The sequence below is a fragment of the Macaca nemestrina genome, chromosome X (genome assembly GCF_043159975.1).
Source record: "Macaca nemestrina isolate mMacNem1 chromosome X, mMacNem.hap1, whole genome shotgun sequence".
NCBI lineage: Eukaryota > Metazoa > Chordata > Mammalia > Primates > Cercopithecidae > Macaca > Macaca nemestrina.
This window is the reverse complement of record NC_092145.1, coordinates 83726162-83740571: the sequence shown is the minus strand read 5'-3', so window position 1 is coordinate 83740571 and position 14410 is coordinate 83726162. Positions and strand designations below refer to the sequence as shown.

Here is a 14410-nt window from a genome sequence, read left to right as displayed (position 1 = left end):
GATCTTTATAATGTTCTTTTTTATTATACTTTAAGTGCTGGGACACATGTATAGAACGTCCAGGTTTATTACATAGGTATACATGTGCCATGGTGGTTTGCTGCACCCATCAACCCATCATCTACATTAAGTATTTCTGCTAATGCTATCCCTCCCCTCACTCCCCACCCCCCAACAGGCTCCGGTGTGTGATGTTCCCCCACACCCCGCTCCCCGCCATGTCCACGTGTTCTCATTGTTCAACTCCCACTTATGAGTGAGAACATGCGGTGTTTGGTTTTCTGTTCCTGTGTTAGTTTGCTGAGAATGATGGTTTCCAGCTTCATCCATGTCCCTGGAAAGGACATGAACTCATCCTTTTTTTATGGCTGCTATAATGTTCTTAAAGTCCTGTTATAGTGGAGGAGTGAAATAAACAGGGGTCATGGGCATCAAAACCAAAGTTCTGATTACTGCTCAATTCAGGCCTGCAGGGATCTGTTGTAGCCCCAGAAGTTCACAGAGAAGAGGCAGTCCCTTTGCCCAGCGTCCCTGAGCAAAAATGTGTCTTCGCGTTTCCCTTCTAGAAGGGCTTCTGTTTCATAACGATCCACCACTCTCCAATAACAAGGATTCCCTGTAATCTGAAGCAATGTATGTAATCAGTCTGTGTGTGGACTTCCCAAGCTCCCTGTCTGCTAACATGGGCATGTACCTCATGCTGCTTCTGCCCTCCATGGCTGCAAACACAGGGTGGCTGTATCCTCTTTCAGGTCACAATTAGCATGTGGAACTGCAGAACTGTCCCCACTTATTTCAGTCGTTCTAGGAGCTAACTTTCGTCCCAGTTTATATAATGGATTAACCTGTGCAGTCGCTTCAAATGCATGTATTTGTGCATCGGGAGGGGGATCAACCCCTTCTTCAATACTAAGCGGTCTTCTCTCTCTAAACTATCTTCATCTTCTATAGAAACTAAATATGGGGCTGGGTGAGGTGGCTCACACCTGTAATCCCAGTACTTTGGAAGGCCAAGGTGTGCTGATCACCTGAGGTCAGGAGTTCAAGACCAACCTGGCCAACACGGCAAAAACCCGTCTCTACTAAAAAATACAAAAATTAGCTGGGCGTAGTGGCGGGCATCTGTAATCCCAGCTACTCAGGAGGCTGAGGCAGGAGGATCGCTTGAACCCGGGAGGCGGAGGTTGCAGTGAGCCAAGGTTGTAGTGAGCCAAGATTACACCACTGCACTCCAGCCTGGGCAATGGATCCGTCTCAAAAAAAGAAGAAAAAAAAAAAAAACCCCAAAGACGGATCAAATGCATCAAAAAATGTTGAATGTGGGCTCACAGGAGCTGTATGCTGTTTAATCAAATGCCATTTGGGGGCTAAATCTGAGCCAGCAGGAAAAGGGCATTTCTCCAGCATTAATTCAGAAAGAGATTTTTCTTTAATTGGAAAAGAGAGGCTTTGACTGCTTGTTATAAGTTCTCATGGGAAAACACAAGCCCACAGTATCCTGCAGCCTGTCTCAGAGAGCGACTTCCCTACGGTTCTTCTGGTTCTTCTGGAAACACTGTCCGTGTCCTATACAGAGCTTAGCACCTCTCTTTCCTTTGAAGTCCACTTTGAGTTCTACCAAGCTTTTTATCAGTATCCAATGAATCCTGGGTCATTGTAACAGAAATGTTTCTCTTACCACCCCATGGAGCATGTCAAAAGTAGGAATCTCTTCGTGCAAGTCTTGTTCCTGGGGTAACACAAAAATCATTATCCTTTTTGATACTTATTTCAACAATTTGAGGGATTTCAGTGGCACAATGTTGGTTTCTCCTTGAAGAATTCTTTGAAGGGCCTGGCGTGCCAGGTGTAAAGCAACATTTTCTCTTAAGGGACTACTTTGTTGCTGAGCAGCTGAGTCTCCTATATTGATGCTTTTTGTTTTTGACAAATATCTGTCAGAGTTGATATCCACATTTTCACTATGGCTTACTCCCTCACGACTGAAGACATTCTGTTACCTGTATTTGAAGTTATTCCACATTTCTCCCACTTTATCCACTGATTATAAAAATCATTCAGGGTGTGTGGGGCAGCCTCATTCAAGGCATCTGCAGCAAGGCAGGATGGGCAGAGGCCGCAGTCACTGACAGGTTAAGTCCACCTGCCTTCTGGTGCCACCTGTCCCCTCCGACTGCCCAGAAAGTGCAGCCTGGCTTCCTCCTGACAGAGCTCAGGGACCCCAGCTCCACTGCTTGCTCCCGCCAGGCCCCCATCCATTCCCCAGCCACCTCCCCTTCTTCACCCATTTTCCCTCCCCTTACAACCCCCCACTCCCAAGTCCACAAGTTTTGTTTTTCTGTTTTTGTTGTTGTTTGAGACAAGGTGCTGCTCTGTTGCCTAGGCTGAAGTGCACTCAGCCTCAACCTCCTGGGCTCAAACGATCCTCCTACATCAGCCACTTGAGTAGCAGGGACCACAGGCACATGCTGCCACACCCAGCTAATCTTTTTATTTTTTGTAGAGATGAGGTCTCTCACTATGTTGCCCAGGCTGAAGTCCACCATTTTTAATGAAATGCTGGAACACTTATTGTGGTGTAATTTGCTCATCAAACATTTCCTGAGCACTTACTATATGTCAGGCACTGCAAATATAGAGATGAAACAAAAATGTCCCTACACTCAAAAAAGTTTACAGGCCAGGCGCAGTGGCTCAGGCCAATAATCCCAGCACTTTGGGAGGCCGAAGCAGGAGAATCACTTGAGACTGACCAGGAGTTCAAGACCAGCCTGGGCAGCACAGTCAGACCTCGTCTCTCCAAAAAAAAAAAGAAAGAAAAGTGTTAATAGCTGCAGTGAGGTTGAGGCTGCAATAAGGCATGGTTGCGCCACTGCACTCCAGCCTGGATGACAGCAAGACCCTGTCTCAAAAAAAAACAAAAGTTGACAGATGAGAAAGAAAGAGAGTAAACACAGGATTACAAAATAATGTAAAACATAAAAGAAGCCTAAATAAAAGGAGAGACATATCATTAATGAAAACTTTAATAAATAGAGGGATATATTATGTTGGGAAAATTTAATAATGTAAAGATATCCACTCTCCCCAAATTAAGCTGAAATTTCAACATAATCTCAACTAAAATCTCAACAAGATTTTTTTGGAGAATATTTTGGCTGATTCTAAAAATCCTTGTAGAAGGAAAAGTGAACTAGTTAGGCAAGAAATGTCTGAAAACAAGAGGGAAGACTTTATCAGGTATCAAAATTATGATAAAGCTATAGCAGTAATATAAAAAGTGTAATTTTGGCGTAAGAACAAACATCAGTGAAACAAAATAGATGGTCCAGAAACAGATTTGTGTGTATAAGGGAATTGGGTATATAATAAAGGTGGCATTTCAAGTCGTTGGAGAAAGTAAACAGTATTGTGATGATTACCTATTAGGTTGGTGCAAAATAAATTTGCCATTTTTAATGGCAAAAACTGTAATAACTTTGCACCAACCCAATATTTGAAAAAAAATTAAGTTACAGCAATATCTCATACCATTCACAAAAGTAACTTCTAAACAGTTTAAAGAATTAAAACCAGCCAGTCGTAGTGGTTCATACTTGTAATCCTAGGACTTCGGGAGGCTGAGGTGAGAGGATCACTAGAGCCCAGGAGTTCAAGACCAGTCTGGACAACATGGCAAAACCCCATCTCTTCAAAAAATACAAAAAAATTAGCCGGGCGTGGTGGCCTGCGCCTGTAGTCCCAGCTACTTACGAGGCTGAGGTGGGCGGATCACCTGGGCCCAGGAGGTCGAGGCTGTGGTGAGCCATGATCATGCCACTGCACTCTAGCCTGGACAACAAAGTGAGATTCTGTCTCAATAAATAAATAAATAAATAAATAAATAAAAGTAAATAGGCCAGGCGTGGCGGCTCACACCTATAATTGCAACACTTTGGGAAGCCAAGCCGAGCGGATCACCTGAGGTCAGGAGTTCGAAACCAGCCTGGCCAACATGGTGGAACCCTGTCTCTACTAAAAATACAAAAATTAGCTGGACGTGGTGGCGGCACCTGTAATCCCAGCTGCTCGGGAAGCCAAAGCAGGAGAATCACTTGAACCTGGGAGTGGGAGGTTGCAGTGAGCCAAGATCACGCCACTACACTCCAGCCTGGGTGACAGAGCGAGACTGCGTCTCAAAAAACAAAATAAATAAATAAATAATAATAAATAGGCCAGGCGCGGTGGCTCATGCCTGTAATTGCAGCATTTTGGGAGGCCGAGGCAGGCGGATCACCTGCGGTCAGGAGTTCGAGACCAGCCTGGCCAACATGGTGAAACTCCATCTCTACTGAAAATACAAAAATTAGCTGGGCATGGTACCACAGGCCTGTAATCCCAGCTACTCGGGAAGCTGAGGCGGGAGAATCACTTGAACTGGGAGGCAGAGGTTGCAGTGAGCCGAGATCACGCCACTGCACTCCAGCCTGGGCGACAGAGTGAGACTCCGTCTCAAAAATAATAATAATAATAAATAAAAATAAATAAAAGAAGCCAGTCTCAAAAGCTTATATACTATATGATTACATGACAGGTTTGAAAAGGCAAAACTATAGTGACAGAAAACAGGCAGTGATTACTGGGAAGTAGAGGGGAGGAGTAGGCTATAAAGGAGAACTGGGAATTTTTTGAGGTGATGAAACTATTCTGTATCTTCACTGTATTGGTTGTTATATGACTTTTTTTTTTTTTTTTTTTTTTTGAGACGGAGTTTCACTCTTGCTGCCCAGGCTGGAGTGAAATGGCGTGATCTCAGCTCACCACAACCTCCGCCTCCCGGGTTCAAGCCATTCTCCTGCCTCAGCCTCCTGAGTAGCTGGGATTACAGGCATGCACTACCACGCCCGGCTAATTTTGTATTTTCAGTAGAGACGGGGTTTCTCCACGTTGGTCAGGCTGCTCTCCAACTCCCGACCTTAGGTGATCCACCTGCCTCGGCCTCCCAAAGTGCTGGGATTACAGGCATGAGCCACCATGCCCGGCCAGTTGTTTCTTTATGCATTTGTCAGCACCTGCAGAAACATATACTCAAGATGAATTTTACTGTATGTAAGTTTACCTTAATTAAGAAATGAAAAAGTGTATAATCCCAGCACACATCCATGCATCTATGCGTGCATGAACATACACACACATTTAGAAATGTATGAGAACGAACACACAAGGACATTTTCAGAGGTGATGGACATGTTCATTATCTCGATTGTGGTAATAGTTTCATGGGTGTGTACATATGTCCAAATTCATCAAATTATATACTTTGAGGATGTGCAGTTTAGTGTACATCAATTATACCTCAATAAAGCTGTAAGAAAAAGGGGGAAAGAAACACATGAGAAGAAAATATAAATGAACATGCTTAAAACCTTGGAGCAAGAACACTTAAGACTAAAAAAGCAAAAGCTGGGCCAGGTGCAGTGGTTCACGCCTATAATCCCGGCACTTTGGGGGCCAAGGCGGGCAGATCACTTGAAGTCAGGAGTTAGAGACCACCCTGGGCAACATAGTGAGATCCCATCTCTACAAAAATAAATTTTTTTTTAATTAGCCAGGTATAGTGGCATGTGCCTATGGTCCCAGCTACTGGGGAAGCTGAGGTGGGAGGATTGCTTGAGCCCAGGAGTTCAAGGTTACAGTGAGCTATGATTGCACCACTATACTACAACCTGGGCAACAGAATGAGACTTGTCTCTATGAAAAAACAACAAAAAAGTAAAAGCCATAAAGAAAAGGAATAATGTATCTGACTACATCAAAATTTAAAGTTAATAAACATGAAAAAATACTTAAATTCACTAATAATCAGAAAACTGTGAATAAAGAGGAGATATTTTTTGCCTGACAGACTAACAAAAGTTTAAGAGATTGATATCAAGTGTTGGCAGGAGTGTAGGGAAATAGGTACTCTCATATACCATCTTAGTTTTCATTTTTTTGAATATCATTTCTGGCACAAAAAAAGGACTCATATACCATTGTTAGAAGTATTTGGCCTTTTTGAAGAGCAATTTTGCAGTAATAAAATGTAAAATGTACATACCCTTTGATCCAGTAACCCAGTAATTCTACTCTTCAGTACCTACCTTAGAGAAACATTGTCCATAAAAAAGAGTTAATGGCAAACAACCACCCCAAACTGGAATCCACTTCAATCAGTGCTTCTCAAAACTATCTGTGGTAACCAGGTGCAGTGGTTCACTCCTGTAATCCCAGCACTTTGGGAGGCCAAGGTGGGAGGACTGCTTGGGGCCAGGAATTCGAGACCAGCCTGGGCAACACAGCAACATCCCATCTTCAGTAAAAAACCAAAATGAAAACCATGTGTGGCAAAAGATCAGGGATTTGGTTTTTTTTGTTTGTTTGTTTTTTGTTTGAGACAGGATCTTGCTCTTTTTCCCAGGCTGGAGTGCAGTGGTATGATGATAGCTCACTGCAGCCTTGACCTCCCAGGCTCAAATAATCCTCCTGCCTCAGCTTCCTGAGTAGCTAGGACTATAGGCACATGCCACCATGCCCAGATAATTTTTAAAATTTTTTGTAGAGATGAGACCTCACTTGGTTGCCCAGGCTGGTCTCAAGTGATCCTTCTGCCTGGACCTCCCAAAATGCTGGGATTACAGGCATGAGCCACCACACCTGAGCCAGTTTGGGTTTTTGTTGTTGTTGTTGTTGTTGTTTGGGTAAATTTGCAATCCATCACGGACTGATATCTTTGTAAAGAAAAAACAAATTACTAGAAAAGTGATCATTCACTTAGATGTCATGGCCACATGAAATTGCTATAAAAGGTTTTAAATGCCTATCCTCGGTTCCTATACTTATCTCCTTGTGTACAGGTGATAGTTCACGACTGGCACCAGCCTATGGAATACAGTTTGAGTAGCACTGATATAAATGTCCATCAGAAGGGAAGTGAGAACTACTATATGACCCAACAATTCCACTTCTGGATATATACCCAAAAGAATTGAAGGCAGAAATGTAAACAGATATCTGTATACCTATATTCATAGTAGCATTGTTCACAATAGACAAAAGGTGGAAACAACCCAAGTGTCCTTGACAGATGAATGGACACACAAAATGTGGTATGTATGTATGTACATACACACACTTTGGAATATTACTCAACCTACAACATGAATGAACCTTGAACACATTATGCTAAGTGAAACAAGCCAGTCATGGCCTGGCACAGTGGCTCCTGCCTGTAATCCCAGAATTTTGGGAGGTCAAGGCAGGCAGATCATTTGTGTTCAGCCTGGTCAACAGGTTGAAACTCCATCTCCACTAAAAATACAAAAATCAGCCAGGTGTGGTGGAGCGTGCCTATAGTCCCAGCTACTCTGGAGGCTGAGGTGGGAGAATTGCTCGAACCCAGGAGGCGGAGGCTGCAGTGAGTAGAAATCACACCACTGCACTCCAGCATGGGCAACAGAGTGAGACTCCATCTCAAAAAAAAAGAAATAAGCCGGTCACGAAAATACAAATACCATATGGTTCCACTTATATAAGGTTACCTATAATAGTCAAATTCATAGAAACAGAAAATAGAAAGGTGGTTGCTAGGGCTGGGGGAGGGTACAATGGGGAGTTATTGTTTTGAGTTTCAGTTTGGAAGATGAAAAAAGTCTGGAGATGGATGGTGGTAATGGTTATATAACAATGTAAATGTACTTAATGCCACTGAAATGTTTCCTTAAAAATGGTTAAAATGGTAAATTTTGTTACATGTACATTTACAATAATATATGTGTGATATACTCAACCAAAACATCCCAACAGATCAAATGTAAAGGCAGATATGAGACTCCAGATGTCTGGAGTATTATTATTATTAAGCCAGACATTAATGAGACTTGCTAAAAAAAAAAAAAAAAAAAAAAAAAAAACCAATTTTACTCTTCTCAATAATATTTCTTGCTTTGGAAAAGTTATTTGGCTTTTTTTTTTCTTTTTTGAGACAGAGTCTCGCTCTTGTCACCCAGGCTGGAGTGCAATGGTGCAACCTCTGAAACCTCCGCCTCCCGGGTTCAAGCAATTCTCCCACCTCAGCCTCCCGAGTAGCTGGGATTACAGGTGTGTGCCACCACACCCAGCTAATTTTTGTATTTTTAGTAGAGATAGGGTTTCACCATGTTGGCCAGGCTGTTCTCGAACTCCTGACCTCAGGTGATCCGCCTGTCTCAGCCTCCCAAAGTGCTGGGATTACAGGTGTAATCCCAGTTTTAATTTCTGGGATTAAAACCGCCACACCCGGCCAGTTTTAATTTCATTGAATAGAGAGAGCCATAAACCTACATAAACAAATTCTGTTAGGAATGTCAAGGGGTCCTGCAATCAAAAAGTTTGCGAACCACTGCACTAGAGAAACTGTCATGTTCAGGAATGTTTATAGGAGTACCACTTGCAAAAGCAAAATATTGAAAAAATCTAGTAGTCTATCAATAAGGAAATTGTTAAATAAACTGTTTTATAGCCATACTATGGCATAATACATCACTTTTTTAAAAAAGAAGTAAATCTGCCCGGGTGCGGTGGTGGTTCACACCTGTAATCCCAGCACTTTGGGAGGCCAAGGTGGTTGGATCACTTGAGGTCAGGAATTTGAGACCAGCCTGGCAAACATGGTGAAACCCTCTCTCTACTAAAAAATAAAATAATATAAAATAAAATAAAAAGTAAACCTATATGTACCAAAATAAAAATGTTTCCAAAACACTGAATGAAAAAACTTGTGGGGTATGTACAGTAGGGTATAATTTTTGTTAAAATAAAAATACAACACAATGTAGTTTCTATGATAACTAGAAAAAAAGACCTGGAAGGCTGCCAGGATACACACCAAACTGTTAATAGCAGTTACTCTGGGGAAGAGGGAAAGAGGACAAGGATTGTGGGTAATGGCCAAAGTGTTAGCCCCATATATGTATAGTGTTTTGATTTTTTTTTTTTTTACAAGGAGAATGTACTGGTGTAATTAATTAGAAAAATAAATAAAAGCAACAAGGTCAAACCCACTGACATTGAGGAAGGGGACTTTCTGAGTACAGGCTGTAAGGGCTAATCTACTTACTGCAGTGGTCTTAGAGCTGATGAGTCTAGGAAGGAGCCACAAGGGGTGAAATCAGGCAACAGAGGCGGCGGCTGGCTGAAATGGTGGAGGCCACCTAGACGGCGGAACTTTCTGGGTCACACACTTCCTGCTCCCTTCCTGAGACTTAATACAAAAAAGGCCTTTACAGCCGCAGAGTGCAGCCTCTCCTGCTTCCGCCGCGAATCGGGTCACAATGCTCGCAATGAAGAACTTCATCCTGAGGCCCGCAAAGTATTGTCCCATTCCCTGGTCCCTGATCCCCACTCCCCAGGCCCATGACTTCAATGGCCCCATCCCAGGAAGAGCTCCGGGCTGGCGTTTGTGGAACGAAACCGACAGCCTAAGGCAGGACCTTCCTAAGGGCTGGACAAGCGGACTACGGCCTCATTCACCGCGGCACAACCAGAGACATTCTGAGACGCCAGAAGTGTGACCGTGACCGGGGTAGAGGATACCTAGGTTGCAGGAAAGCGCAGTTACCAACTCCGAGGAAACCGGCTGACAGCTCCAGGGGCGAGGGCAGGCCTCACTTTCGAAAGCAGTGCCATAGCGTTTCTATTGGTCTTCCATTCCAGCCAACCAGCAGGTTTCCCTGTGTTCTACCCCTCAACTAAGAGGCCAATCAGAAGAGGGTATGTGCTTCCCATTGCGTACGACCAATTAAGGCTTATTTCTGACTAACACGTGGACAGCCAACCAGAAGGCCTGGTAATCTGACCTCTTATTATGGTCACCATCACGGTCTTGGTCCCCATCCTTGTTCCATCCCTGCATGGAATCAAAGGTATGGATCTGGGGGAAATAACTAGACGGGGGTCCAAGCTGGAGGGATGGTGGCTCAAGAGACCAAGTTATATTTCCCCGAGTATCAAAGCAGGTTGGCCATGAGATCAGAAGAGCATGTAGTTGAGCTGTCAGTACTGCTCTGGGCTTGACCTAAAGTAATGACAATCTGAAAAAGGTACTGGTTGTGAGAGCGCCTCAGATAATGTTGCTTTGTCACTAGACTAATCGCTTCATCTTCCCCCAGAGTCAGATGGGAAGAAACTTACACTCAGGGCCTTTAATTAAGTGTGATGGTTTATTTATGGTGAAGAGTGGTCAGTATCCTCAATTAGCAACAATAGATACTGCCTCTAGAACGACCAAAAGTAAATGTGTGGGGAAACTAAAACCTGACAGTGGTATCATTACAACTAAACATACCAGAAAACGCAAATTAAAACCATGAAATACGATTTTCACCAAATAGTTTGGATAATTATCAATTGTTTAAATTTTTACCACTTTTGCAAGTAAACTTTTTGTGAACAGAATTTCCCCACTGTGGGTGGGGAAACATTCTCATTTGCTGTCACTGGAAGCCTAAACTGCATTCTTTAAGAAAACAATTTCGCTTTAGCTATCAAAATGTAAAATGAGGCCAGGCACAGTGGCTCATGCCTGTAATACCAACACTTTGGGAGGCTGAGGCAGGAGAATTGTTTGAAGCCAGGAGTTCGAGACCAACTTGGGCAACAAAGTGAGACCACCCCCTCCCCCATCTCTACACACACACACACACACACACACACACACACACAGTAAAAGGCACACACTTTTTGACCCAGCAATTCCTTCTCTCAAAATCTATCCTACAGAAATATTTATACGCTGGAGCAAGGTTATATGTAGCATTATTTATAATAGTGAATGATTGGAGACAAATTTGCATCAATAGGTGAATCATTAAATTGTGATACAACCATACCATGAAATATTATGCAGTCATTTTTTAAATGAGGTAAATTTCCAGGTATTAATGCAAGAGGAAGTCCAGAATACAATGCAAAGTGAAAAAAAGTTGCAAAACGGTACATATAATATCCCATTTTGTTTAAAAAAACCTATATACAAATGTGTGGGTATTCATATATGTATATATGTGTATATTAACATATAAACACACACAGAACAACATCTGGGAAGACACGCACCAAATTAAGTTATTCTTGGAGAATGGGAGTGGTGAGAGGGACTAAGGAAAAATCTTTCACTTTTTACTTTACACATTTATGTTTTGCTTGAATTTTATTGACTGGCTTTAATAATTTTTGAATTTTTATCACCACAATGAAACATTTTAACAAAATAGGCACTTTTGTAATCAGATCAATAGAGTTATAATGTATGTGTTTTAAATAAAAATAGCTCCATGGGGGCTGGGTGCTGTGGCTCACACCTGTAATCAATCACAGCACTTTGGGAGGTCGAGGTGGGAAGATCACAAGGTCAGGAATTCGAGACCAGCCTGGCCAATATGGTGAAACCCCGTCTGTACTAAAAATACAAAAATTAGCCGGGCGTGGTGGCGTGCCCCTGTAGTCCCAGCTACTCTGGAGGCTGAGGCAGGAGAATCGCTTGAACCTGGGAGGCAGAGGTTGCAGTGAGCCGAGATCATATCACTGCACTCTGGTCTGGGCGACAAAGCAAGACTCCGTCTCAAAATAATAAATAAATAAATAAATAAATAAATAACTCCATGGGGTGACTACTTCATTTTAAAATTTCAGCTAGAAGACCTAGGATACAATTAGGACAACCGTAAACCAAATCAACTCTGAGTTTCAATGGGGTTATACTCATGACTTGATATAACAGGATGTGGGCAAACAAAATCTAATCAGGATAATCGTTCATTTCTGGAAGAGAAAACTAACTACACTACAACAAACTCCATCATATGCAGGAAAAATTGTGCTTTCACTTTTTTGGTGGCATCACCTCCAATGTTTACTCAACTCCTTGGCAAGGGTGGGAAATCATAAAAAGCTAGAGATTTAAGATACCTCAGAGATCATTTAGTCAAAATCCCTCATTTAGTCGAAATCCCTCATTGTATAGTTCAGAAAACAGGCCTAAAATGGTGAAGCAATTCAACTAAGGTCCTACAGCTAGCTATATAGCCAATTTTAGAAGTCAGGTTTCTATTCCAGGCCTGGTACTCTTTCTGTTTCTTTTCAGATCTTCCTGAGTCTTCAGTATGATGAAAGTATGAAGTATTTTTAAATTTTATGATTAGACATCCCTATATTTAAACGTTACAACCAAAATGCATAACAAAATTAAAATGTATATGCCTCCATTAGTACAGATGATGAAAAGTTCACTGTATCTAGACAAAAAATATTGGTATAACATTCTCTTCAAAAGTAATACATAAATCAGGCCAGGTGCAGTGGCTTACGCCTGTAATCCCAACACTTTGGGAGGTCGAGATGGGCAGATCACTTGAACTCAGGAGTTTGAAACCAGCCTGGTCAACGTGGTGAAACCTCCGTCTCTAACAAAAATACAAAAATTAGCCGGGTATGATGGCGCCACGCCTGTAGTCCCAGCTACTCGGGAAGCTAAGGCAGGAGGATCGCTTGAACCTGAACCTGGGAGGCAGAGATTGCAGTGAGCTGAGATCACGCCACTGCACTCCAGCCTGGGCAACAGTGTGAGACTCCACCTCAAAAAAAAAAAAAAAATCTAACTGTATTTTACTGTTTACCTAAGAACTACTGTTTTATCCCAATTTCTAACTGTTTTTCAACTGGCACTGCCTCTTAACCCTTTATCTTCAGTTTCTTTATAAAGTAGTTGATGACCTATATAAAAACACTTAAAACCACCATAGGAAACACCTATTTAAAGGAAGCCTGTAGTGATTTGAAGAATTCTTTTTTGATGTTGACAATTATCCCTGGTTTATCTGTTTTATAAGGAACGAGTTCTCTGTTTTTAAATGCATAGACAGAGAGACAGGGTATGGAGAGAAGAAATAAAATAGGCAACAACTGGTTTTTGTACAAACAAGGTAAAAAAAGAAGATAAGAATGAGGGGTGGTGGGTGGTCAGGAAGGGAGTGGCAGAGAACCACATGCTAAATTAGTCACCAAGACTTTATATTTCAAAAGTAAACTCAAATACTAAGATATATAAATGGAATAACAACTACCTAACCTTCAGGCTGTAATTAAAGTGGTGTCCAATTTAAGACTCTACAACCTGAGGACATGTGAGGGCCTTGGAGAGATTTCAGAATAAAAAAAAAGATAAAAGAGTTAAAAATGAGCCAAGTAAGGAAAAATTAGAACTTATTATATCTAAGAAGAGAATACTAAGGGTGACTCAACAGTTTTCAAGGATATGAAGAAATATCCATTTCAGTGAGCAGCTGTTCTACATTTCCACAGAAGAAAGTAATTTTACTTAAATTATTACAGCATATATTTCAACATATAAGTAGGAATATCTTCAACATAAAAGTATCTGATGTAGGATAACTATCAAACAACTCCAAAGAAGCCTGAATGTTATCCACCTCTCCCACCTTTACTGGCTTAATTCCTTGTCTCAAAGAATGGGTCAAAGGGTAGATAAGGCATCTTTGGAATGTGAAGATTTAGACTTCTTTTGGGTCTAGCTATATTTAAAATTTTTTGTTAGCCTCTGTCCCCCAGGTTCCAGCATAAGGTTAAGCCCTTTCTGCACTATAGATAAAGGGGATTAATTAGCAGTAAACATGCAAATACCTGTGTAAATTAGAATTCCTTATCAAAGAAAAGTATGCTTCTCCTCAGTGTTAATGGGTAACAGGGTTTGGATTTAGGGTTCTTGCCCGGCCCAGTTCATGTGCCAAAATGGCCAATTTGACATCCAAGAGAGATTTACCTGGCCTGATATTTTAAAAAAAGAAAAAGACTGGACAACTAACCAGATGTCCCTGAATCTCTTACTTTGTCTCTAGCATTTTCCTGTCTTGTATAGACCTCTCTTCATTTTGTTTTGAGGCTGGAGTGCAGTGGTACACTCCTCATGGCTCACTCCTCAACCTCCTGGGCTCAAGCAATCCTCCGGCTTCAGCTTCCCAAGTAGCTGGGACTATAGGCATGTGCCACCATACCTGGCCAGATTTTTAATTTTTTTTTTGTAGAGATGAGATCTCACTCAGTTGCCCAGGCTCGTCTCCAACTCCTGGACTCAAGCAATCCTCCCAAAGTGCTGGTATTACAGGCATAGGCCACCACACCCATCTAAACATCTCTTCAACTGAACTCTTAAGGTCTACGAAAAAAGAGAATGTAATATCATATTTTACTTGTACCACAACCACTCCACCCTATCCCCAGCCCTGCTGTTAGCATAGGACCAGACACAGAAGACTATTAGCACTTGTTAAATGAGTTGTCATCTGTCCAAATTTTTGTTAACACTTTATTTTATAGCTGCTTTTCTATTTATTCTGCA

General features: G+C 41.9%; 2 pseudogenes; both read right to left on the bottom strand.

Moving 5' to 3' along the window:
• Window positions 1–217: 217 nt before the first annotated feature.
• On the bottom strand, window positions 218–947 carry LOC139355311 (suppressor of cytokine signaling 5-like; annotated as a pseudogene).
• LOC105476725 (suppressor of cytokine signaling 5-like) lies at window positions 932–9352 on the bottom strand (annotated as a pseudogene).
• Between the last annotated feature and the right edge of the window lie 5058 nt (window positions 9353–14410).